We start from the raw sequence: 27,770 nt of genomic DNA on the forward strand, positions 1-27,770 counted from the left end.
ATTCTGCAGGCAGAGCCCAGGGAATTCCAAGTTCATGTTACTTAGGCAAAAGGAAATGGTTTCCTCAAGAAATGAAGCAAGAGGTTTGGGGCCCAAGGGAGTAGTCTGGCCATAAATTAAAGTTCTTTTTTACCCCAGAGAAATAAACAACTCTTACTTACGGCCAAAGCTTGAATTAAAGGTGAGTTTTTATTAACTTTTAATATAGTAAGCTATCAAATTCTACGCTTACATAACAACAAAATTGGACACAACACAGGTGGTGTACGAATACATTTTCTTGGGGAGATAGGGCAAAAAATGGGAGCTATAAGGAGGCAGTAGATATTGGGAGTAGCGGTCGTAGGCCAAGGCTTGATCACTCAGGGGGCAAACTCCCCCAACTGCTTTGCCAGAAACCCAGGGTCCCGGGTGTCTGTCACTGTCCCCATGTCCTTCTGTTTCCAAGTTGACCTTACTTATTTTGGTGATATTTATTCACTTTTTCAAGTCACTCTATATTATCCAATGACTAGGCCTTCAAAGTGCATTCAAACTTAATTCTAGCATGTGCTTGTTTGATCCTGGTATAAATAACTTAAAGATAAATAAGTTAAAAATAACTTAAACAAATAATGTAGATTTTCATCTACATTTCATCTTGTTACTTGAATTTTTTTCTAAGTGACTCATTCTTTCAACAAATGTTTATAGCCTATTTACAGACTGTTAGTATAAACAACAAACTTGCTCTTCTTCCCTTAATAAAACACACTTGTAAAACTTTTATATTAGGGTAATACTAAAATTTGTGCATATACATTCTGCAAATAGATATGCAGGACAATTTTTAATTGCAAAGATAATTGCTAGATGAGAAGAGATTTTTACTGAAAAAAAGCAGTACACTGAACACATTCTAGAACACAATGATCCTTATAAAATAACTTTTAGTATGAGATCAGTTATTCTTGGGCCACAATACAGAAAGGATTAATTTTAAAAGGAAGCAAGGATATTTATTATATAGAACTCTCATTTATAAAGATGAGGACCAGATTTGGGCCTAAAGTCTGATTCTCTGATTTTCAAAACTGATTCATATTTACTCTAGTTTTTCCAAGGTAAAGAAATAAGATTTTGCAATATTGAACAATGTTTGTTAGCTTCTATAGGTTTTAATTTCTTGTTTGAACTCCATATGCTGGTATTCTGGATTCAATAGCTAGTTAACGAACTCTAGTTTTCTTCCTATATGTTTTAATTTCTTGTTTGAACTTCGTATGCTGACATTCTGGATTTAACAGCTAGTTAATGAACTCTAGTTTGCATCCAGCCTTTACATTTGATGCTTTTGTTGTCAAAGTAGAGACAGATTTTTTTTTAAATTCAAACAACAAAATAAACAGGTTAAATGTGTTTTTCTGAAATTAAATACTATGCTTTTCTGAAAAATTATTGGGGAGTGACTGAATGTGTTATCATAATTATGACATTACTATCGTTAAGGTTGCTCCAAGAATGCAATTTCAGGTTTTTATGGATATTAATCTTTAGAAGTGTGCATTTGGTAATTTTTTTAGAAGAGTGCATTTGGCTTCTTATCTACTTGGTATGATAATATTTTACTGACATTGTGAAAAGTTTTGATATCAAGATTTTAATGAAAAGTAAATAGAGATATTTCAGGAGGTGGCTCATTTTTTCTTTGGTTTACATAGTCAAAACTAAAAACAGGACTACAAAACAGAATCTAGGCTAGTGAAATGCTAGACAGAAACATACACATCAAACGCTAGCAATAACTTACACTGAAGGAGTGAACAGCACTGTGACATGTTCTGTGTCTCTTTCATTTGTTTATTTGATCAGTTCAGTTGCTCAGTTGTGTCCGACTCTTTGTGTCCCCACGGACTGCAGCACATCAGGCTTCCCTGTCAATCCCCAACTCCTAAAGCTTGCTCAAACTCATGTCCATTGAGTTGATGATGCCATCCAACCATCTCATCCTCTGTCATCCACTTTTCTTCCTGCCTTCAATCTTTCCTAGCCTCAGGGTCTTTTCCAGTGAGTCAGTTCTTTGCATCAGGTTGCCAGAGTATTGGAGTTTCAGCTTCAGCATCAGTCCTTCCAATGAATATTCAGGACTGATTTCCTTTAGAATTGATTGGCTTGATCTCCTTGCAGTTCAAGGGACTCTCAAGAGTCTTCTCCAACATCACAGTTCAAAAGCATCAATTCTTCGGAGCTCAGCTCATCCATACATGACTACTGGAAAAAATCATAGCGTTGACTACATAGACCTTTGTCGGCAAAGTAATGTCACTGCTTTTTAAAATGCTGTCTAGGTTGGCAATAGCTTTTCTTCAAAGGAGCAAACACTTTTTAATGTCATGGCTGCGGTCACCACCTACAGTGGTTTTAGAGCTCAATAAATAAATAAATAAAGTCTCTCACTGTTTTCATTGTTTCACCAGCTGTTTGCCATGAAGTTGATGGGACCAGATGCCATGATCTTCATTTTTTGAATGTTGAGTTTTAAGCCAACATTTTCCACTCTCCTCTTTCACTTTCATCAAGAGGCTCTTTAGTTCTTCACCTTGTGCCATAAGGGTGTTATCATCTGCATATCTGAGGTTATTGATCTTTTCCCCAGCAATCTTGATTCCAGCTTGTGCTTCATCCAGTCCAGCATTTCTATAATGTACTCTGCATATAAGTTAAATAAGCAGGGTGACAGTATACAGTCTGACATACTCCTTTCCCAATTTGGAATCAGTTTGTTGCTCCATGTCCGGTTCTAACTGTTGCTTCTTTACCTGCATACAGATTTCTCAGGAGGCAGGTCAGGTGGTCTGGCATTCCCATCTCTTTGACTTTTCCATAGTTTATTATGATACACACAGTCAAATGCTTTGGCATAGTCAATAAAGCAGAAGTAGATGTTTTCCTGGAACTCTCATGCTTTTTTGATGATCCAGTGGATGTTGGCAGTTTGATCTCTGGTTCCTCTGCCTTTTCTAAATCCAGCTTGAACATCTGGAAGTTCATGGTTCTCATACTGTTGAAGCCTGGCTTGGAGAATTTTGAGCATTACTTTGGTAGCATGTGAGATGAGTGCAGTTGGGTGGTAGTTTGAAAATTCTTTGGAATTGCCTTTCTTTGGGATTGAAATGAAAACTGACTTTTTCCAGTCCTGTGGCCACTGCTGAGTTTTCCAAATTTGCTGGCATTTTGAGTGCAGCACTTTCACAGCATCATCTTTCAGGATTTGAAATAGCTCAGCTGGAATTCCATCACTTTTACTAGCTCTGTCCATAATGAGGTTTCCTAAGGCCCACTTGACTTCACATTCCAGGATGTCTGGCTCTAGGTGAGTGATCACACCATCGTGTTTATCTGGGTCATGAAGATCTTTTTTGTATAGTTCTTCTGTGTGTATTATTGCCACCTCTTAATATCTTCTGCTTCTGTTAGGTCCATATCATTTCTGTCCTTTATTGTGCCCATCTTTGCATGAAATGTTCCCTTGGTATCCCTAATTTTATTGAAGAGATCTCTAGTTTTCCATTCTATTATTATTATTTTTTTCCCCTCTATGTCTTTGCACTGATTACCTAGGAAGCCTTTCTTATTTCTCCTTGCTATTCTTTGGAACTCTGCATTCAAATGGGTATATCTTTTCTTTTCTCCTTTGCCTTCTTTGGTGGCTTCCCACCAGGGCTTTCCTGGTGCTCAGCTGGTAAAGAATCCACCTGCAATGCAGGAGACCTGGGTTTGATCTCTGGGTTGGGACAATCCCCTGGAGAATTCAACAGCTACTTACTCTGGTATTCTGGCCTGGAGAATGCCATGGACTTCTATGGGATCACAAAGAGTCGAACACGACTGAGCAACTTTCACTTTCACTGCCTTTTCTCCTTGCTTTTAGCTTCTCTTCTTCTCTCAGCTCTTTGTAAGCTCTCCTCAATCATTTTTCCTTTTTACATTTCTTTTTCTTGGGGATGGTCTTGATCCCTGCCTCCTGTACAAGGTCATGAACCTCCATTCATAGTTCTTCAGGCACTCTGCCTATCAGACTGAATCCCTTGAATCTATTTGTCACTTCCACTGTATAATAGTAAGGGATTTGATTTCGGTCATACCTGAATGATTTAGTGGTTTTCCCTACTTTCTTCTATTTAAGTCTGAATTTTGCTTTAAGGATTTCTGAATATATATGCTCACACCTGCAAAGTGGAATATAAACTAGAATCATAATATCATGAAATTCAGATTTGGAACCTTTTAATTTAACAATGGGAACCCCAGACTAGTTTGTCAATGTACATATTTTTCTCAGTTAAATTTATGAAATTTTAAATTTCCTCATGCAAACATACTTTTACTGATTTTATTAGGGTGTTGTACAGCAGGATGCCAAATTGAATTTCTTTTGTAATAAAAACTTTTATTGACCTTTTAATTTTTATCTTAGGAAGGAAATGATTTATAAAACTATCTGAATGAATATGTTTTCCTTTGGTAACTAAGTTATTGATATTGTTTTGTGCCCTAGGGAGGGAACAAACTACTATCTCAGGTTTTTTTTTTCCCCTGTTTTCCCATTAAATGATTAGATTAGCCATCAGCAAAGCATGCTTATCAATTGCTTGTTGAAGAGTTATCATTTAGGCTAGTTAGTAAGATTAAGCACTGAAATTGTAGAACTGCTGCTGATGCAACTCTTGCCTCTGAAGATGCCTGCCAGAAAATATGTTCAAGGTTGTTCCATAAATAGTAAATCTTCTTCCTGCACAGTCTTTAACAGGAGCTTAAAATGGATCTTTAGAAGGCTGTGTGGATTGAGTAACCGGAAATTTTAACCAAGTCATTAATAGCTAATGATGTAAACTGTGGGCCACTATCCATGATCAGTCAGAAATGAGTGGAGAGAAAAGCTGCAGCAAGCAAGAGGATAAGACAGCTCTTAATGCAGCAGCTTCTCACTTCTTGCCTCTGGTGTTTTTTATTTTAATGATAGACTTAATTTACTGGCTCAATGACTTTTCTTTTGGTCTGTTTGTATACACAGATGCACAAATACATATATGTATGCATAGACAAATATATATTTATATATTATTTCTAATAAACACTTTTCAAATTTATTGTTGTTTTCCTGTTTTGCATTATTTTAAATAAACACAAAATCTCCTAAATATTTCTCTTTCCACTTAAGGCAGGCAAATATTTGTTGAAATATACCCTACTAAGAATCAACAATTTGTATTTGGAATATATAAAGAGCTCTCAAAACTCAATAATAAGAAAAAAATAGTTCAATAGAAATAATCATAATATTTGAAAAGGTACTTCATCAAAGAAGCACATGAAAATATGCTCAATATCATCAGCCATTGAGAAAATTCAGACTAAAACCACAAAGATATTATCACTAGCCATCTACTAGCATGTTTAAAATTTAAAAGATCAAGTGTTAGGGAGAGTGTGGAGGAAGTGGAACTCTTGTGAACTGCTAGCAGGAATGTGAAACAGCACGACCACTTTGCAAAACAATTTGTCAGTTTCTTAAAATTACTAACATATACCTATTATATAATCTAGTCATTCCATTCCTAGGCATTTAACCTTAGAGAAATGAAAGCTTCTATCTATACAAATACTTGTATAAGAATGTTTATAGCAGCTTTATTTTTAATAGTCATAAGCTGGAGAAACCCAAGAAGTCTTCAAAGGTAAGTACATAAACACATCATAGTATAATACATCTACACAACTGGTTACTACTCAGCAATAAAAGCAATAAAAGTTGTTGATACCTGCAACAACTTGAGTAACAATCCAAATGGTTATTTCAAGTGAAAAATATGATAGTATGTACTGTATGATTCTGTTCATATAATATTCTGGAAAATGCAAATGAATCTACAGAAAGGACACTACAGACAAGGGTGAGGGATGTAAGGAATGGCAGGGGTAAAGGACTACAGTGGGACGCTCGTCAATGCAACATATGTAAGACTTCTGAGCGTTACATATGTTCATTCACTTGGTTGTGTTGATGGTTTCACAGGTGAATATACAGGTTAAAACTCATCGAATTGTACACCTACACGTATCCAAGTTATTTTATGTGAACTATATCAACTATACCTTATGAAGTTTTTAAAAATGTATGTTTCTTAATCCAAAAAGCATATTTTTGTGAGTAAAAATATCTAGACAATCAATCATAGATCTGGAAGAGATTAAAGACTCTCATGTTTGGACTTTGTCCTCAGATTGATTTGTATCAAGGCTCTCTCAGAGGGGTCTCCTCCTCCCCCTTTCTCCTTTTTTCTTCTTTTCTTCCTCCTCCTCCTGCCCTTCTTCTCTTCCTGTTTTTCCTATCTTTCTCTTCTTCCTGTTCTTTTCTCCTTCCCCACCTTCTCTTTCTTAATCTAAAACATTTCCAACTTAACCTCTTATATATCCTTAGTGACATTTCCTTCATTCCTCTCCTTCTTTTTCTCTTTCACTTTTTTTTCTCAGCATCACCTTTGGCTGGGGACATGCTTGCATTTTTTGGGTTTCTGTAGCCACATGAACTGTGTTGCATATGGTGTTATTGCATATCAGATCTGAATCAAAATACTAAAAATACTCACTGTTGGATTTCAGCTTATGTATCACGTCTTCAAAGAGCTCTTCTCACCTAACACATATGGTTTCCCAGTTCTCTGTTCTACTAAACCCTTTACTCCATCTAATGTGATACTTTTTATCCTTTAGTATAATTATTTGTTAAATATCCATTTCTCCTTTTGATCTGTAAGATCATTGAGGGAATAAATTATGTTACTCTATTTCCTGCCTGCTGTGAAATAGACACTAGCATCTTATTTGACTGAACTGAAAGAACGCCTGTTAGATTAGAACCCTCTTATCTAGACATCGTCTAATGGAAAATATAAGCAGAAACCCGGAGAAAAATCTTCCTACTTCAACATTCACCTACTATGTGGTAATCATGTAGCAAAATCATGTGTTCTTTCATTTTTTTATTAAATATTGATTACAAGGTACTATTACATTTTGCCTTGAGGAATCCCAAGACTGAATAAACCCCTTTTACCTTTTCTTAGGTTATTTAGAGTAAAGTCAAGGGACTAAAAATTACAAATGATAAGGTAACCAGTAATGCAAAGACTGCAGAGGGAAATGTGAGGTATTCTTTGAAAATTGAGTATCAGGCAAGTTGAGTTTTGGTTACTAGTTTTAGAGACTCAAAGAGGCTTAAACACAGAAAAGTTTATGGCCTAGGGTGAAAGAAGTTTAGAAGTTGTGACACATGTGGTTGGGATTATGGTTCCAGTTAATGTTTCATGAAGTCATCAAAGCCCATGATTTCTGTCCTTTTTCCTTCTCCGCACACATGATTTCTATCCTTAAATTTTCTTCCTGGTATCATGTGACAGCTCCAACCACCACACTAAATTCTAAAAAGCACTAGGATATAAGCTGAACGTGAGCACTCAGTTTTTACTATTTTTCTCTCTAGCATATAGAACAAAGCCTAGAACAAAATGAAGGAAGGAAGGATAGAAAAGGAAAATGCAGGAGAGCAAAAGGGATACATGTATCCATTGGATCTAATTTCTGCATATAACTGTTCTTTAAGGAGCTGCCACAGACACCCCATGGCACGCTTCTGCTGACAACTGACAGGACAAAATTTAGTCTCCTGGCCACATGTAGCTACAGAAGTGACTGGGGGATGTAATAATTATATCAGGTGAGAAAGCGCTCATACAAAATGTACAAAAGTTGAAGGGGAAAATGGATATTAGGAAGCTATCAACATGTAGGTAGAAATAACACATGAAAGAAAGGTTTATTTCAGATTTTGAAAAGCCTTGAATGCCAACCTAAGCAGTTGGAACATAGCTACTAAAAATCTAGTGCAATGCTTTTTTGGGAAGTAATGAAGTGAACAAAATAATGTTTTAGGAATATTAATCTTGCCTTGTTCTACATATAAGGAGCTTGGAAATTGTCACTCCATGCTACCAATAAGTAGAAAGTTTAGGAGAGTGAAAAATCAGTTTTTCTAGGAACCATAAGAGAGGGGAAAACACGTGGAAAATTTCTGCCCCCAAGGTTGGAGAGGCAGACAAGTGAATACAGGGAGTCCCAGCTTAGCAGAGCAGAGACTCAGGGGCAGAAACTACTACATCAACCAGAGGCAGAGAAGGAAAACCTGCTGTGGCATTGAAGAATTGCTGGAGGGTCAGTGTCGACAAATCTGAGATCTATTAACTCCGGGGGGATGCATATGGGAGGCTGCTACCGTATTGTGAGATTTATGTCCTGGAGCTTGACTAGATTCCCACAGTAAGTATCTGAGAACAATCCCCTTCTGCTTCCTGAAGAGGAAGTGAAAAATAATCATTTTGAAATATATCAGAGCACTCTGTTCTTCTAAACAAGGCCTGCCTTCAGGAGAAACCATGTAACCATAGCCTAACGTGCTAGGGTATTATCAGAGCCAGATAATAGGGACCTGGAGAAGAAAATTACCCAATTCTAGCCTTTTTGTCCTACTCCTACAGGACAGATGGAAGAGAAAAAACTGAAAAACACTTGTTAAGTTCACATTGTAGAGGCATGTTTTCACTGAAAAGACTGAAGTTTAATCAGAAAACTATAAAATGCTTCCCCTTTCCTCATACCTCAGTATCACATTAAAAAAGGCCTATTTACCTCCTAAATGGCTTTTGTCCAGTACATCAGGCCTGCCCATCAAAAAATAAAAATAAAAAACTAAAAGGCACACCAAAGGCAAAAACACAGTTGGAAGAGACAAAATGAGCGTCAGGACCAGACATGACAGAGATGTTAGAATTATCAGATTGGGAATTTAAAACAACTATGATTAATATGCTAGAGACGCTAATGAATAGCATAGCAGCATGCAAGACAATAAGGCAGAAAAAGAGTGGAAGACATATAGGGACAAAAAACAGGAGCATCAGATGGAAAATGGTAACAAATACGGTAGATATAATTCAACTATAGCAATGATTACTTAGAATGTCAGTTGTCTAAATGTATCATTTAAAAGACAGATCAGAGTGGTTCAGTTCAGTTGCTCAGTCATGTCCAACTCTTTGAGAACTCATGAACCGCAGCACGCCAGGCCTCCCTGTCCATCACTGACTGTCGGAGTCTACCCAAACCCATGTCCATTGAGTTGGTGATGCCATCCAACCATCTCATCCTCCGTCGTCCCCTTCTCCTCCTGCCCTCAATCTTTCCCAGCATCAGGGTCTTTTCAAATCAGAGTGGACTGACTCTAATACCTGTTGTCTACAAGTAACTCACTTTAGATATAAAGAAATTAAAGTGAGTTACTTGTAGACAACAGGTATTAGAGAAATTATGGATTAAAGATAGACATTACTTTGTCAACAAAGGTCCGTCTAGTCAAGGCTATGGTTTTTCCTGTGGTCATGTATGGATGTGAGAGTTGGACCGTGAAGAAGGCTGAGCGCTGAAGAATTGATGCTTTTGAACTGTGGTGTTGGAGAAGATGCTTGAGAGTCCCTTGGACTGCAAGGAGATCCAACCAGTCCATTCTGAAGGAGATCAGCCCTGGGATTTCTTTGGAAGGAATGATGCTAAAGCTGAAACTCCAGTCCTTTGGCCACCTCATGTGAAGAGTTGACTCATTGGAAAAGACTCTGATGCTGGGAGGGATTAGGGGCAGGAGGAGAAGGGGACGACAGAGGATGAGATGGCTGGATGGCATCACTGACTCGATGGACGTGAGTCTGAGTGAACTCCGGGAGTTGGTGATGGACAGGGAGGCCTGGCGTGCTGTGATTCATGGGGTGCAAAGAGTCAGACACGACTGAGCGACTGAACTGAACTGATCCCTAAAGAAAATAAAGCAGCATTAGGTACATTAATTTCAGGCAGAACTTCAAAAGTTATCAGGGATAAAGAAGTACATTACTTATGACAAAGGGCTCAGTTCTCCAATAAGATGTAACAATTTTCAGTGTGTATCACCTAACCATAGAACACCATAGAGCTGCAAGAAGAAATAGTTTAATCTACTATTGTGGTTGGAGACTTCAATACTCTCTATCAGAAATGGGCAGATCTAGTGGTCAGAAAATTTAGTAAGGACATGTGAACTCAACACCATCAATCAAGTGGATATAATGGATATCTACCTATAGATTACTGCATTCTGAAACAGAAGAATATACATTCTTCTCAAACTCATGTGAAACATTTTCGGAGATAGACCACATTCTGGGCCATAAAACACACCTTAACAAAATTAAAAGAATAGAAATCAATGTTTGCTTGCAAACCACAATGGAATTAAACCAGAAGTCAGTAACAGAAAGATAACTGGAAAATCCCCCAATACAAAACATTAAAAACACACTTATAAGTGACATATAGACAAAAGAACAAATCTTGACAGAAATTTAAAACTGTTTTGAACTAAATCAAAATATAACTTATAAAAATTTGTGGGATACAGCAAAAGCAGTTCTTGGAAATGTATAACACTGAATGCATATATTAGAAAAAAAAAGATTTAAAATCAACAAGCTAAGCTTCCAATGTAGGACACTAGAAAAAACAAGAGCAAATTAAGTTTAATGCAGAAGAAAAGAAATAATAGGAGCAGAAAGTAAAAAAATTGAAAACAAAAAGTCAATAGAGTAATCAACAAAACCAAAAGCTATTCTTTGAAAAAAGTCAATAAAATCAATAGGACGTTAGCCAGGTTAACTAAGATAAAAAGAAAGCAGACACACGCTACTAATATCAGAAATGAAAGAGGAGACACCATGACAGACCTCATAGAAATTAAAAGAATAATAAGGGAATACTATGAACAACTCTCTGCCCATAAACTTAATAACCTAGATAAAATGGACCAATTTCTTAATGGAGAGAATCTGCCCAAACACATACAAGGAGAAATAGATTATCTCAATAGGCTTATGTCTATTAAATAAATTGAATTAATAATAACCTTCCAAAACAGAAATTGCCAGGCTCATATGGGTTCAATGGTGAATTTTACCAAACATTTAAGGAAGAAATTATACTAATTCTCTATAATCTCTTTCAGAGGGTAGAAGCAGAGGGAGTAAGTCCTAACTCATTTTACGAGGCAAGTGTTACTATGATAGAAAAATCAAAGACATGACAAGAAAACTATAAACCAATATTTCTCATGAATGTAGGTGCAAATGTTCAAGAAAATATTAACAAATCAAATCTAAAAAAGCATAAAAATAATTATATATATTATATACCATAACCAAGTAGGATTTATTCCAAGTATACAAAGCTGATTCACCATTCCAAAATCAATTACTGCAATCAATTACATCAATAGACTAAAAAAAATAAATCACATGATCATGCTAATAATAATGATCATGCAGAAATAAAATATTAAAAACTAAAAACCTCAATACCCATTCATGATAAACTCTCAGCAAATGAGGGCCAGAGAGGAACCTTTTCAACTTGATAAAGACTATCCACAAAAATCTTACAGTGAACATTATACTCAATGGTGGGAAACTTAAAGCTTTCCTACTAAGATCAGATGCAAAGCAAGAATGTTTCCTCTCAATTCAGCTTTTCAACATTGTACTAAAAGTCTTTGCTAATTAAATAGGGCAAAAAAGGAAATACAAGATAGAGTGAGAAGAAAAAAAGGAAAATGCTCCTGTATACATGCTCATCTAATTCAGAGAATCTGAAAGAATCTTCAGAAAACTTCTGAAAGAAATAAGCAATTATACCCAGGTTGTAGGATACAAGGTTAATACACAATCAGCATTTGCTTTCCTATATACCAATAATAAACAAATAGAATTTGAAATTAAAAATACAATGTCATTTACATTAGCACCTCAAAATTGAAATAGATACATATCTAACAAAATACATATATGATCTATATGAGAAGATATGTATAAGGAAATCTATATCAGAAGATGAGAGAAACTGAAAAACTTAAGATCAGCAAAGAACTAAATAATTGGAAATTATTGGATAAATAAAAAATAATTGGAGAATGTTCATGGATATAAGACTCAATATTGTCAAGATGTCAGCTTTTCCCAAATTGATCTATAGATCAAGTTGCAAATCCAGTAAAAATTCCAGCGATTTATTTTATGGATACTGAAAAGCTGATTCTAGGATTTATATAGAGAGGCAAAGACCCAGAATAGCCAATTCAATATTAAAGGAGAAAAACCAAGTTGGAAAACTGATGTCATCCACCTTTAAAACTTTCTATAAAGCTATTTCTATTCAAAACAGCATGGATTAATGAAAGAACAGAGTAAAGAGCTCGGATGTTGTTGTCGTTTAGTCATTAAGTTGTGTCCAACTCTTTTGTGACCCCATGGACTGTAGCCTGACAGGCTCCTCTGTCCATGGGATTTCCCAGGCAAGAAATGCTGGAGTGGGGTGCTTTTCTTTTCCAGGGGATCTTCCCAACTTGGGGATAGAACCCACATCTCTTGTATCTCTTGCATTGGCAGGCGGATTCTTTACTGCTGTGCACTACCTATGACGCCCAGAAAACTTGGAAGTAAAGACGCCAAAGTGTCTTTAAGTAGGTGAATGGATGAATAAACTGTGTTATACCCAGATAATGAAATATTATTCAGTGCTAGAAAGAAATGAGCTATCAAGCTATTAAATTAAAAGACATTTAAGCATGACTAAGTGAAGAAGGCCTATCTGAAAAGGCTACATATTATATGATTCCATATGGAATGGATTCCATATGCAATGTATGGATTCCATATGGAATTCCATACAATTTCATACGACATTCTGTAAGAGGTGAAACTGTGGAGATAATAAAGATTGGTGGTTGACATAAAGGAAGGGAGGGATGAATAGGCAAAACAGGATTTTAGGACAATGAAAACACTCTGTAAAATATGCATAAATGATGGATGTACAGTTGCTCAAACTCATAGAATGTACAGCACCAAGAGTGAGCCCTAATGGACTTGGATAATAGTGATGTGTGAATGCAGGTTCAGCTTTGATAGCAAATATACCATTTTTTATATGATGTTGATAATGAGGGAGGTTGTGTATGTGTGGGGCAGGGAGTATATGTGAAATCTCTATATCACCTTCTCAATTTTGTTGTAAACCTAAAACTGCTCTAAAAAACAGTCTTTTTAAAAAATATATTAATCTTGCATTAGTATGCAGTACTGGAGAAGGTAATGGCACCCCACTCCAGTACTCTTGCCTAGAAAATCCCATGGATGGAGGAGCCTAGTAGGCTGCAATCCATGGGATCGCTAAGAGTCAGGCACGACTGAGCGACTTCACTTTCACTTTTCACTTTCATGCATTGGAGGAGGAAATGGCAACCCACTCCAGTGTTCTGGCCTGGAGAATCCCAGGGACGGGGAAGCCTGGTGGGCTGCCGTCTATGGGGTTGCACAGAGTTAGACACGACTGAAGTGACTTAGCAGCAGTATGCAGTACACAATTTGTAAGAAAAGACTAAGAATCAGGGAGATAATTGTGGAAAGCAGTGGAAGTCTAAACACGAGAAAGATCACACTCAGAAAGAAGAGATAATAATGGAACAAAAGTTGCAATTATATAAGCTGAAGAACCAACTTTATGACTCAGTTTGGAGTCATGGAAGTCATAGGGAGGAGACTGTAGAATGGTATAATTTAAGTTGATTTTTCAGTCTTGGATGAACTAGTAAGTTATGTTCATTAAAAGGGCCTTCAAATAAATCAACCAAATTTTTCTTTAATTAACCAATAATTTGAGCAAATTGACTATGAATTTTGTTAAATTGTACACAAGTACTTGAAAAAGGTATCTCTTTTTACTTTTACCAGAGTGTGGTAAAAGTAACTTGAATTTCTCAATTTTATCGAAAATAATAATTTTCCCCAAAATTATCCCAAGAATTTTGGATTTTCAAAATCAGAATAATATGTAAGTGAAAAAATTTAGAATGCCAAACTGTGGAAATCTATAGTTATTTGATAAATAATTTAATGTAATAGTTACATGGCCAAAGTAATACAATTTTTTATATGTCAGTTACACTTGATAAAACTTGAACAAAATCTGAATCATGACTGTTTTTTTTAACTCAAGTATCCTTTGGTAGAGTACCTATACACGGCAATAATTGTACATCAAAGAAGAATTTTTACATTTCTTTTATTGTTGCTGTTCTCTAGTTATGTAGGTACAAATATTTTTGTGTTAGAATTCTTTTTTTTTTTAAGTAATAACAATAGGTCAGTTACTTTGATTAGCTGAGCCTAATGTTTGTCAGAGCATTTTTGCTGTTTCTTTTCTTTGGTTAAGACACAGAAGAGGAAGTAGTAAACACTCTCCCTTTCGCTTTGAGCAGAGTTTCACTGCATTACATAGTGTCTTCAAAGGCAAAGCTAGACGGTAAGCTCAATTCAGTTTCAATCTCTTTGAAAACTCATGTCACTCTGTTCTTTTCTATGTCTGGCAATTGACCCAGCAGTGGCCAGATAAGAGGGCTTGGCATCTGAGTAATTTAGACCACATCTGTGAAACTCAGATGTACACTCTGCATGCATCATAAGCTTTTCCCAAAGTAGAAAATGAAATACACAGAGATAATTATTGCTGCTGAAAATTTCAATGCTCTCCAAGACAGATTTTATTTTGACTAGTGCATATTACAGTACATTTGTGGAACAAAAGACAAGCTTAGTTTTTAGAGCTTGTCTCCACATTCTATGTGCCTTGAATATTTTCCAACCTAGCACAGTCAAATGCAATTGGGTGTTTCTCCTTCCTCCCTTCACTTCACTCGTTCAGATTAACAACACAGAAAGGCATCAGGACTATTCTAATTTACTTATCCAACATTTGACCATTGATTTTAGCTACTTAATCTTTCCTTAACAGTGGGATATAAGGAAAAGAGAACACCACAACAGGGCAGAATCTTTTTTTTTTTTTTTTTTTTAAATTCATGACAGAGGCAAAACTTAGCTTGATCATACCCAGAGTTGATGAGAGTATGGATAAACAGGCATGCTCAGACAGTCCTGGTAGACATGTAAATAGTTTCAACCTTTCAGATGCTTATTTAGTAATCTTATTAAATTTTTAAGTGCATATAAAATTTGGCCCAGAAAATCCACTGCTAGCAATTTGCAGAAGTATTCAAAGGTACCAGGTGGTTTACTGCGGTATTGATGGTGCTAGCGAAACAATGAAACCAAACTAAATGTGCATTTGTAGAGGAATGGTTAAGTCAAGCTAATTTTTGTAGAAATCAGTTCATGAGGTAGTTGTCTGTGTGCTAATAAGGACAGGTGACTATGACGGATAAACCCACATACATATACATTGATAGGGCTCCAAAATATGACACTTTGACATATTAAATACCTTAAGTTGAAGGACTTTGACAAAATGGAAGAAGCAGGAAAGTCATTGTGACCTCCAGTCCATCATGCTTCTTCCCTGAGTCAGGCCAAGAAACAGTCATGTGTGAGGAACTCTACCTACACCCAGAGGGAAGCAGCATCCTTATCTCTGAAGACAAAGGGATGCTGAGAAGAATCCTAACCAACAGGTCTTGCTGTTTCCCCCCATTTACTGCAATAGCCTCACGTTTTTTAAGTTATCAGATTCCTCCACTCACTGCCATGCACTTTACCAAACCTGGCATAAAATGCTCAGGTCTAACTATTCCTTTGGGACTTCATTTCCTCATGCAGGCTCTCATGTCACATAAAATAAATAAATTAGTATACTTTTCTACTGTCAGTCTGTTTGTGTCAGTTTAATTTTCAGACCCAGCAAGATATCCTAAGACTACTGAACAGTCTATCTTCCTCTACAATACGCACATGTATATCCTTGTCAACTCATGGATATTTTCTTAAGGGTACCTGTGGAATAGTCAACACTGGATATTCTTAGAGACAAAGGAGTTGTGGAGATGAAGCCTTTTACTTTTCTCATTACTAATCAATTATTTTTGTTTACCCTGAGCATGGATTACTTTTAAAATCACAATAAATATTAAGAGAGTATTAAAAAGACATAAGATAATTCATTCTTTGGAAATGTTCAAAAGCAAGTGTATTTCAGGTTTCAAGATTCTATGTTTTCCTAGCTTAAAATTTCATAAGTAAAACTGCTATCATTTAATAGATACAGAAGCAAAATATTGACCATAACCACTTATATAAACTTCTAGAAAACAATAACAATATTATCTATTTCAATATTAGGGTATCCTATCTGTAAAAATGTTGGTTTTAAGAAAGTAAATGAAATGATTCATCTATTACATTTAAATATCCATGGTGGTAAGTATCCCAGAGACATCTCAACAGCTCAGTAATGACCTCATTGGCGACAGAACCTACGAGCTTCACAGTGACGTATCTGTTGGGCACCTTAGGAAGACCTCAGCTTCCACTTCAGCTAATAGTTTCCCTCTTTCTCCAAGGCAAAACTTAGTTGGTTATATCTGACAGAGATGGTGGAGTGAAATGATAGGAGAATGATGGAGGAAGGGGATAAACAATCATGAAAACCGTTTCAGAAAGTTCCTTCAATAAATCAGGAGAAAGAAGGAAGGTAAGAAGGCTTCCTCTTGAAAGGGGTGCTTAACAGACAAAGAGCTCAAATACTAGCAGGTCAGCCATAGGGAAAACTCAAGAGAAACAGTTACAGAAACGTTGGCAATCAGTTTAAAAAATATTTGAAGATTTTTAAATTAATCTATTTTATTAGGACAGGGGACACGTTGTGGTAGGATATGTTGAACTGATTTATGCAGTAAATAGAGTCAAGTGCTTAGGTTATAGGTATCACAAGAGATTAACATCTAACTGAAGCTTTATTCCTGAGGTAATACAGAATTCCTCAGGAATTCTGAGCAGAACTTTGGAAATTTTACTGGCTATGTTATTACTGAGCTGTTGAGATGTCTCTGGGTATTAATCACAACGGGTATTTAAATGAAATAGATGAATCATTCCATTTACTATCTTATTAGTTATGATACTTGGGATTGTCAAATGACAAAGTTAACACATTTAGTAATGAGTTTGATGTCTTTCATTCAACGGAAAACAGCCCATGGATAGAGGACTACAGAGCCTCACAAGCAGTGGAGTGCTTTTATCTGGGGATTTTGAGCAAGAGCAAATTCTACAGAAGAATTCCTCAGAAGAGGCAGACTGGAGAAAGGGCATGATTGGCCAAGAGTTCAGGCATTTCCCTTTAAGACTAGCAGGTCCTGTTTTCTCGGGGAAGGTGAGCTACCTTAGCCGAGTTGGAGGATGGTGAACGATGTCCATTGGGATTCTTTGACAGCTGTTTCCTGTCAGTGCAGACTGATTTAGTTTCAGATTTCTGACAATGGGCTAAACATGAGGTCAGTGGAGTGGCCTCCATTTTGTAAGCCCAATATATGAATATTAGAATAATGTGAATTTTTACTTTTCCTACTGGTAGTAAGACAAAATAATTTACAGACAAGTTCTTACACATAATAGATGTTCATTAAACACATGTTGGCTATTAAATTAATAAGCCTATATAAAGATATTCAGTTCTAAAATTAACATCTGACCCATGACTTTCTGCTTACGGCAACAACTATCAAAGATTTCAGTGGAGACCATGATCAAACCACTATTAATAAGGCATTTAATTTAAAAGGAAGGGGCAGGGGACAACCTGTAGCAGGATATGTTGAACTGATTTATGTGGTTAATAGAAAGTGCTTAGATTACAGTTTATCACAAGTGAGATTAACATCTAACTGAAGCTTTATTCCTGAGGTACTATTTAATTTTGAGCAGAAATTTGTAAGTTTTACTAGTTATGTGTAACTAAATCATATGAGCAACTGTGTTCAATTTTTCTTTAAAATGATGCAATTATAGTTTAAATGATGCAATTAGTTTTCAGTCACAAGTCAGTCTTGAATGAGTTTGGGTTTTAGGAGCTTTTCCTGGGGCTTAGTGTTGTTTTTCCTAGGGCTCATCCATGAGGAACCAAGCAGATTGCCTTCAGGAGCAAATCAGAATTTTTTCTTCCTTCTTTATGCATATCAACTACTATGCTTTTGTGAAACAAAAAAAAAGTGGTTTCCTGAAAGATTGGCATAAGGGCCCATGAGTTTGTGCCCTCAGTTTGTACAAACAAAACTAGAAAACAAAGACAAATACAGTTTTTTTTGTTTGTTTTTTTTTTTTACCTTACTCATATCTATGTGAAGTGGAATAGCAATGGTCTTTTCACTTGTGGCAAGTGAGAAGCTTCCTTCTTTCTTTCCATCCTTCTATCCCTCCATCTTTCTCTGATCTGTCAAAGGAGCTTTCTGAAATAGTTTTCATGATTGTATATCCCCTTTCCTCAGTCGTTCCCCTATCATTTTACTCTATCATCTCTACCAGATAAAATCAATAAAGTTCTTGCCTTGGATAAAAAGGGAAACTAGATATTACCTGAAGTAAATGGAAGCTGGGATCCTCCTAAGGTGCCCAACAGATACATCACTCTCAAGCTTGTAGGTGCTGCTGCCGCCAAGGAGTTTACTACTGAGCTGTTGAGATGTCTCTGGGATACTCATCCTAATGGGTATGTGTCTGAGTGCATTCTAAGTTGCTTCAGTCGTGTCCAACTCTTTGTGATCCTATGGACTAGAGCCCGCCAGGCTCCTCTGTCCATGGGATTCTGCAGGTAAGAATACTAGAGTGGGTTGCCATGCTCTTCTCCAGGGGATCTTCCTGACCCAGGGATTGAAACCAGGTCTCCTGCATTGCAGTCAGATTCTTTACTATTTGGGCAATCAGGGAAGCCCAATATTGAAACAGTAGATAATGTTATTGTTTTGTAGAAATTTATGTATATGGTCTTTGCTAATAAAAAATTTATATTATAGATATATTTTGTTTATTCATCATTATTTGGGCATTTTGAAGGACAAAGTAGGGTAACTTCAGCAGAAATAAATATATCACTTTCCTCAGCTTAATTAAGATCTGACTGACAATAATTGTATTTACTGAAGGTATATAATGTGATGTTTTGATGAACATATGTAATGTGAAGTGATTATCACAATCAAGATATCAGCATACTCCTCACAGCACATAGTCACCATTTTGTGTATGTGTGGTGAGAACACTTGGGATCTTCTTTGTTACCAAATATCAAGTATACAGTACATTATTATTAATCATAGTCCCCATGCTATAAATTATGTCTTCAGAACTTACTTATTCTGTGATTGAAAATCTGTACCCTTTAATCAACATCTAATTTCCCCTACCCTTCACTATTCCCCCTCCCCCTGGTAACAATCATTCTATTCTCTACTAATATGAATTCAAATTTTTTATATTCCACATATAAATGGGATCATGCCATATTATCTTTCTGTATAGGGCTAGAAATAAATATATCTTGCTTCTTCTTATAATGATTACAGTATCTATTAATTTATCTTTGAAATAAATTTGATTTTAGAAAATTAATGTTGGCTCAGAATCATTTGATCTTTATAAAGACAGATACTTGGGTGTTTGGGACATGATTTTTCTAGTGCATTATGCAACTCAAACTGGAGAGAAACCAAGCTATTATTCATGAACAGGTAGGGCATTCCATACTTGCAATCATGACCACAAAGAACATGAAAATCCCATAGTCTCACCAATTTTCTTAGTTTGACAATGAGACATGTACACTATAGTGATATTCAAGTACCACAGGGAAAATATAGCAAATAAGTAACTTTGGTTGGCACATAGTAACGACCAAAATAAAATGCCATGATTTCATAAATATATTCCTTAAACATTAAAAAATAGATAACAGGCCTCAAATGAGTCACTTGTGCTAAGCTCACCTCACCAAACCCAGGCTTAATATCTAACCTAACAGCAGTGTCAGCCTCTCCCAGGAGTGAAATCTTAACCAGTCAGTCTGACATTTCCTGGTCAACGCTAGTGAAGTAATCTGCCTGATAGAGCCTGCTGTTCTCCCAAAAGAAAGTGACCTTGCCTGAAACAATCCACTCTTTGCTAGTAATTTCCTTGTCCCACCTGCCTCTGCCTATGAAAGTCGTCATTTTGTAGAGCTCTCTGGAGTTCTTTTTATTTCCTAGGTGGGATGCTGCTCTATTCATGAATCATTGAGTAAAGCCAATTCGATCTTTACAATTTACTCAATTATTTTGCTTTTTAACAATAGAAACCACACAGTGAAGTAAGCCAGGCTTCATAAGAGTTTATAACTTAGTAAAGGAAGTGTGATATATGTTTTTTAGGTGACTGTGTTAAGTTCTGACCATGATAGCATCAAACTTTTTCAAGATACTTTCATACTTGGCATTATTAAAAAAATTTCTACATAATATAAATGTAATCGCGGTCAAAGGACATGGTGGTTGTGCAAAATTTCAAACAAATGTTGAAACACATTTGAAAGGATAAGATGAATGAAAGAATTCCCCAAATGAAAGCTATAGTCGGCTCATAAAATACATGCCTCTACTCTACAGCTATGCTTGCTTTCCATAGTAATAAAGACACACTCGGTGCATGTATTAGGTCAGAGAAGTGTACATGTTCTTGATAATGACATTATTACTTAGAGACAACTAAGAAGTAATAGCACTGTTTTGAGACCAGACCTACACAACTCCAGACACATTTAGAACACCAATCAACATTCAAATCAGAACTAAACATGATAAGGATAATTTTATGAGTCAGTTTGATCACAGAGAGCAATGGACCATCAGAAGAAGCACAGTAGACACAGCAGCTTACTATAGTGGTTTTGCTTTCCCTGCAAATAAATACAACTTAATTTCTTTGAAAATGTCTACCCTTTAGCAAATATTTCCTGAATCTCTACCATATATCAAGTAGTTAAGTTTCTTGGTAGAGAATCTAGTAAGCATGAAATAAGGTGACAATATAACATTGTACATTTTGAAGGTTTGGGTGATCTTTTTCCAGACACAGACTATTTAAAACATTCCCTGGATAACCTGGAAGCCACTTTTTCTCCCCCTTCAAAATCATAGAGATTGTGAACATCCATCAGCTCAGACTTCTGATAATTCCTCTTATTCCTGGGGAGCATAACATCTGCTTTATGCCTTTGCCATCTCTACCAGAAACCCCAGAGAGGAAGTCAGCTTTTAAGATATAGAAGGAAGGAATTCCCTGGTGGTCCAGTGGCTAAGATAACATACAGGCCACTACCGAGGGCTTAGCCTTGAATATGTGCTCAGTCGATGATAGATGCTACTACCAACTACTACCATTACATTTTATTCTGAAGTCTCAGCATAATGGTATAAAAAGTATAATGGTAGTAGTTTGTAACAGCATCCATCATTCATTGACCACTTGCTGCTGCTGCTAAGTCGCTTCAGTTGCGTCCGACTCTGTGTGACCCCATAGACGGCAGCCCACCAGGCTCCCCCGTCCCTGGGATTCTCCAGGTGAGAACACTGGAGTGGGGTGCCATTTCCTTCTCCAATGCATGAAAGTGAAAAGTGAAAGGGAAGTCGTTCAGTCGTGTCTGACTTGTAGCGACCCCATGGACTGCAGCCTACCAGGCTCCTCCGTCCATGGGACTTTCCAAGCAAGAGTACTGGAGTGGGGTGCCATTGCCTTCTCCGCATTGACCACTTACCCAAGGCCAAACCCTATAGTAGTAGCATGTATATTATCTTATTAATCTTCAAAACAGCTGTGTAGAATAGGTATTATTAGCCGTGCTTTGCAGATTAAGTGTGCTAAAATAGCTACCCAAACTACTCATAAAGCCAAGATGTATTCAGACACAATGTGTGAGAGCTACTTTCCTATCTCTAGAAAACACTAGAAGATATAGTAAATTTTCGGAAGTTGCTGATGGAAGTCTTGGAAAAACTGTGCCTAGTTGTGAGACACGGAAAGAGGGAGTGGTGTACCATTAAGTCAATCTCAGCTATTCATATATGGTGAGTCAGTGGTCATTAAAGATGGTTGTCAGACAAATCATCTCCCAGCTGAGGCAATTATACCTGATCTGCTCATCTTGCTTTTCCCCTTTTACTCCTTCCCAAACACTTGCTAAGCAATAAATTCATTTCCAGCTCCAAATTTATTATTGAAACTTGATATAATTTTGATTTTGACCCTTAAATTTCCACAAGTCATGGCTCACATTCTCCAGGGGAATTCAAGTAAATGGTTGACTGAAACTGACCCCAGGATTCTTGCAATCTCACATCTCCTAGCCTGACAAATGACTCTCTATAGAAGGAAAGTGGGTCATTTCTCTGTTTGATGAAAGTGGGACTAGGGAAAAATGTAGGAAATTTGTAGTACGTATGGAATGCAAATCTATTCTAAAAAACATATTAAAATATGTTTTAAGCATAATTCTCATGCTGAATTCTTTGATGAGAAATTAAAAGTGTTCATCTTAAGTTATACAAAAACTGTTCTTGCTTACTAATAGAACCCGTTTATAGAACCTCAGCTTTAGCCCCAGCTCCAAGTCATGAAGTAGAACAAATTAGATATACAACAGATACCTATCCAGTTTGAAAAAAACAAGTGATTCTTTTCAGGCTCTGTATTCACTAGGCACTGCAATGTTCCTTTTCTATTATCAATCATGTTTTATAGAAATATGAAAACAGGATTCCTAAAAGATGTAAATACAGCATTTATATCAAACCATCTCTCTTAAATACCTATTTGAATTCTCTTTTTAATTTCCCTTTCTCATCTCAAGGAACATTCACTAGCAAATTATGTATCACCCTTTTTTGCCAGAGTTTTATGCATACTTAGATTAGTCACTTAGTCACAGCTTTTACAAAATTCTAGTGAGGAAAGTCTACTTATGTCTTTGTTATTGCCTGGTGATAATATCATCTTCAGAAGTATATCATCTTCAAATTCACCCTCTGAATTTTTGGAGCCCTCAGAAAGCACACACTGGTTGTGATAATATCTGTGTCTCAAGACAGGCTAATATGGAAATTGTGGGTACTATACTGGAAACTTCATAAGATTTTTTCCAAAAGTCATGATAAAGTGCTGTTCTTTACTGTCAGTAGAGGATGATGGAAAGAACACTAGACTAAGAGTTCAAGAGATGAGTTTAAGATGAGTTTAAGAGCACTGGACCAAGAGTTCGAAGAGTTGAGCTATGCTTGCAGTGTCAACATGGACAAATTATCTCACAGCTTTGGGATTTCACTTGCTTAAATTATCTGGGGGGTTGGAATTGTCATTTTCAGCTCTGAAAATTTAAGCAAATGTGATAGAAAACGGTCCTTTTATCAATTTGTCTTTTAACTTTTAACCCCTTATTTATCAAGTTATCATTTTCCTAAACATTTTGAAGAGTCCTCTTAACACTCCTTGGAGAAGGCAATGGCACCCCACTCCAGTACTCTTGCCTGGAAAATCCCATGGACGGAGGAGCCTGGTAGGCTGCAGTCCATGAGGTCGCTAAGAGTCGGACACTGAGCGACTTCACTTTCACTTTTCACTTTCATGCATTGGAGAAGGAAATGGAACCCACTCCAGTGTTCTTGCCTGGAGAATCCCAGGGACGGGGGTGCCTGGTAGGAAGCCGTCTATGGGGTCGCACAGAGTTGGACAGGACTGAGGTGACTTAGCAGCAGCAGCAGCAGCAGCTAACACTCCTACTCACCACACCTTCTACTCAAGATCACTTTTTTTAGCTATCTAAACTTTTATTTCTCAGCAATTTTGTTCAATATGTTCTGGCTTTGGGATCTTTCCTGTGTAATACTTGGTAAAATTTGGATTGTAGAGATGGGACATTCTGGTGGGCATTTTAAACCTTCCACGACCTGACCCTCTCTTTCAACACTCAGCCATTCTCATTTATATCTAAGGCTGCTGTGAGTTTGAAGAGAGAGAAATAGGACACCTAACTATTCTTTGTTCATGCTGGTTCAGCTGTAATAAACATAATTAAACTTTGGATAATTTGGTGTCTAAGGGCACATATTTCAGGTTTTCCCATTGCTTGTTCTCAGCCTTAAAGGAAGGGATGACCATAGCACACACTCACTGAACAAAGCTGGCCCACCTTGGACATGTATGAAGTTAGAGACCAGATAGTTTAACTCAGTATCATAGGCAAGGCTCCTTCACAGACTGTCTTAAGAGGTTAATCAGAGCATGTGCATGTTTCATTCTACATATGAGTAAGTTCACAAACCTATACCAGAATACCTGGTAGTATCTGGATCACACTGTGTAAAATGTCCAGTGATAATTACTTAACAATTTGTTGCTATTGTTTTACATTTTTTGAGGTTTCCCTCAATTTTATTTACTACTCTTTACTCAGAAACAAATGGATGTACAATCTTGGTATGGTAGTTTTTCCAGAGTGGAAAATCCCCCACAGAATATGACCAACTATAAATAACTTTTTTCCTATGATGCTATTCATATTCATAGGTTAGTATATAACCTCATTTATATTTGTACTTTTCATATCAATTTTAAATTCTCCATCCCATAAGATGTACATGACTCTGTGTCCTTCCACCTCCCAATGGAAAAGAGTAGAGACTATCACTCCATGTTATAGTCAGAATGGGCTTCGTCTAGATGTCGAGTGCTATGGTAGGGAGGGAGAGGAGTTTTTGTGCTCCAGCAGTTTATTGGCTCTCAGACGATGAGTCAACCATTTCAGACTGTTGGAGGGGAAGGGCCATCTACAGGAGGAAATCACTACCTACTCATCCTCAGAAGGGCCCACGTGTGGTGCGCTCCCTCAATGAGAGCCTCTGGTCTCTCCTTCCTGTTGGAAAGAGTCCTTTTGTCTCACAAGGACACAGGGAGAAAAGGACTGTCTGCATATTCCAGAAACTTCTGCAACCAATGTCAAAAAGAAGAAATGAAAAGGAATCTTGAAAAGTCTTTAGAGAAGATCAAAATGCACTGGCTCTTTTGACTCAGAGAAACAAGCAGAAGTTTCTATTTCCATGGAGCCTGCCTAAATGCTCCCCTCATAGAGAAGAGGAAGCAGCAGCCTTACGGGCTCCTAAAGGTGGCCAAACTCCAGCTTTAAGGAAAAGCTGACCTAGAGGGCCCCTTTTGGATGGCAGCTGAGATTTATTTTGCTTTGGGAAACTTTGCCAGGTCCCTGGGCTGGGCAGCTCTGACCTCCTAAAGTCACATGTTACACTTTGCCAAGGCATGTGTAGGTCTTTAGGGATCCCAAGGAGACTCATGAGTTCCCTCCATCCCGACACTCTCAAAAGTCTAGGTCTAGTAGAGCTCCGTTCATATGGAGAGGAGCTTGTGAGGTTCCTTTTTGTTTTGCAAGCCAGCAAACCAGGTGAGGTTAGGACAACCACAGAGCAAAGAGAAGGCTCATGAGACTTAAAACTCATGACCACCTTTCCATTAGCACTAATTCAGCCCAGTGCACAGGCAACACAGTGTTCCCAAGCAGAACTCATGACTGTTTTTATAGCAGATTCCTTGTTTTTCGAAGAGTAACGTGTGGAAATACTATATGAGTGAGTGAAAGTCACTCAGTCATGTCTGACTTTTCGCGACCCCATGGATAGTCCATGGAATATACCAGGCCAGAATACTGCAGTGGGTAGTCTTTCTCTTCTTCAGGGGATCTTCCCAACCCAGGGATCAAACCCAGGTCTGCCACACTGCAGGTGAATTCTTTGTCAGCTGAGCCACAAGGGAAGTCCAAGAACACTGGAGTGGGTAGCCTATCCCTTCTCCAGGGGAAATACTATATAGAGAGATGGTTTCTTGATTGGTCATAGAAGTAAAGATTCTTTTGTTATGCTTCTCTAAATTAAGAAAAAGAGAGAGCAATGTTATAAAATACAACGGCCCCAGTGATGTGTTTAGGTCACCCCATGACAGGCAAATGAATAGGCAGTGGAGTAGGGTAAGTACAGACTCTGTGTAATTTACAGTTAGTTATTCCAAACTATGGAAGTATTTTGTTTCCATTTTGGAAGAGAAAATAAAGTTCTTATTTATTTGGACTTCCAGAGAAATATCCTATTTAGAACACAGCTTAAGCAGCCATGGAAGTAGGAAATACTTCTAATTTGTATTGCCTGCTTGCTAGTCTTATTTTCTTCCTTTAGTTTTTCTTCCTTGCCTGCTTGTAAAGGGTGTGAATGTGAGGCTCCAAATTTCCTGTCACTCTTAGAGCAAAGTGTTTGGATAGTGTCTAAGGTGTTAGGAACTCAATATGTTTAAAAGAATAGCTCATTCGTCCTCTCGGGAATAGTTATGACAGAAAATTAATAAAATAGATGGAAAGGACCATGCTTTACACACAGGCAAGGGACAGCATTCCTGGTATTTGTCAAATTATGTCATGTGAAAATACAGTATTTTAACAGTAAAGATCATGATATAAAACACACACACACATTCACTACAATAACAAAGTATCATAAGCAAACAGGAAGACAAAGAGAAATGTCTTGCATGATAGAGATGTAAGTTTTTCTTTTAAATTTCTTTAAAAAGATACAGGTGTATAATTATTTGTTCTTTGTACACTCACACACACACACACACACACACACACACACACACACATGATATCTGATAGAGCCTAAAACACCAAAGATCAAGGTATCCTGGCAGTTAGGGGAGGGGAAAACTAGACTTTCGGTGGCATTATGTTTTTTTCTCACTCATCTAACCTGCATTACAGCAATAGCTCCTTGTCCCTTCTTGTGGCCTAGAGTATGGTAACCTTTGTTTCTAAGGCTCTGCATCAGGATGCCCGATACATTCCACCTAGCAGAAATACTGCTTGCACAACACTTTTGGCATCTATACTCTTCTGTAATTTAATTAATCTCTTCTACTTACAAACACACAAATCCACAGAAAACCTGGGTGGAAATTGGGTGGTGGTGGTGGTTGGTAGTGGGGTGTTATTCTACTAATCTAACACAATCCTGAAAGGTCAAATCAGTAATTCAACAGCAGACTCAAAAAAAAAAAAAAAAAAAGTGTGATTTATAGGCATTCTCATCTCACACCATTTCCTGTCAAAGAGAGTAATAGCTATTGGGTACAATAAGAACCAAAATATTTTGATTCAAAGAATGATGAAAATGGCTGGAAAACCTATTTACATTCAAGTAAATCTGTAGATTGGAATAATTCTAATCTAACATATCCTTCTTTATGCATAAGATCCAGAATAACAGCAAATGTTTTCAATGTGCTAACCATAGGCCAATTTAGTAATTTTGTCTTTCATATGTGGTGACTCATACAAACCTCATAACACCACAAAGTAGCCAGTACTATGATATTGATATTAAATACGAACAAACAGAAACAGGAAGGTTAACTTACTTGGCTAAGATCACACAACTGGGTGGTGGCTAGAACTCAGACCTAGGCTGTGCTTGTAAAATCAGTCCCTTTTTTTTCCTGAAGATGAATGGATTCCTTTTTCTGAAAAAGAACAGAATCTGTCATTTGTCTCATGTCTATGAAAAAGAAATTTTCAGTGATTTAAAACGTAATAGCTGACATTTATCAAGCGCTCCCTCTGTGTCAGGGAACTTTTAAGCTCTTTGCTGAAATACCTCACTATTGGCTGCAATAATCCTTTGAGGTATTATTAGCTCCGTTTTAAAGACAAGGAAACTGAGGATCAGAGAACGAATA

The 27,770-nt window shown here is 37.0% G+C and overlaps 1 pseudogene across 1 annotated transcript in view; it reads right to left on the bottom strand.

Annotated features, from left to right (window-relative positions):
• LOC113891891 overlaps positions 1-27,549 on the bottom strand; it is a 43,724-nt pseudogene extending 16,175 nt beyond the window's left edge. The window contains exon 1 of the transcript XR_003510899.1: positions 27,453-27,549. The product of XR_003510899.1 is annotated as a cullin-1 pseudogene (transcript). The remainder of the gene's footprint in view (positions 1-27,452) is intronic.
• Positions 27,550-27,770: the final 221 nt, after the last annotated feature.

Source organism: Bos indicus x Bos taurus, chromosome 4 (assembly GCF_003369695.1).
Source record: "Bos indicus x Bos taurus breed Angus x Brahman F1 hybrid chromosome 4, Bos_hybrid_MaternalHap_v2.0, whole genome shotgun sequence".
Lineage (NCBI taxonomy): Eukaryota > Metazoa > Chordata > Mammalia > Artiodactyla > Bovidae > Bos > Bos indicus x Bos taurus.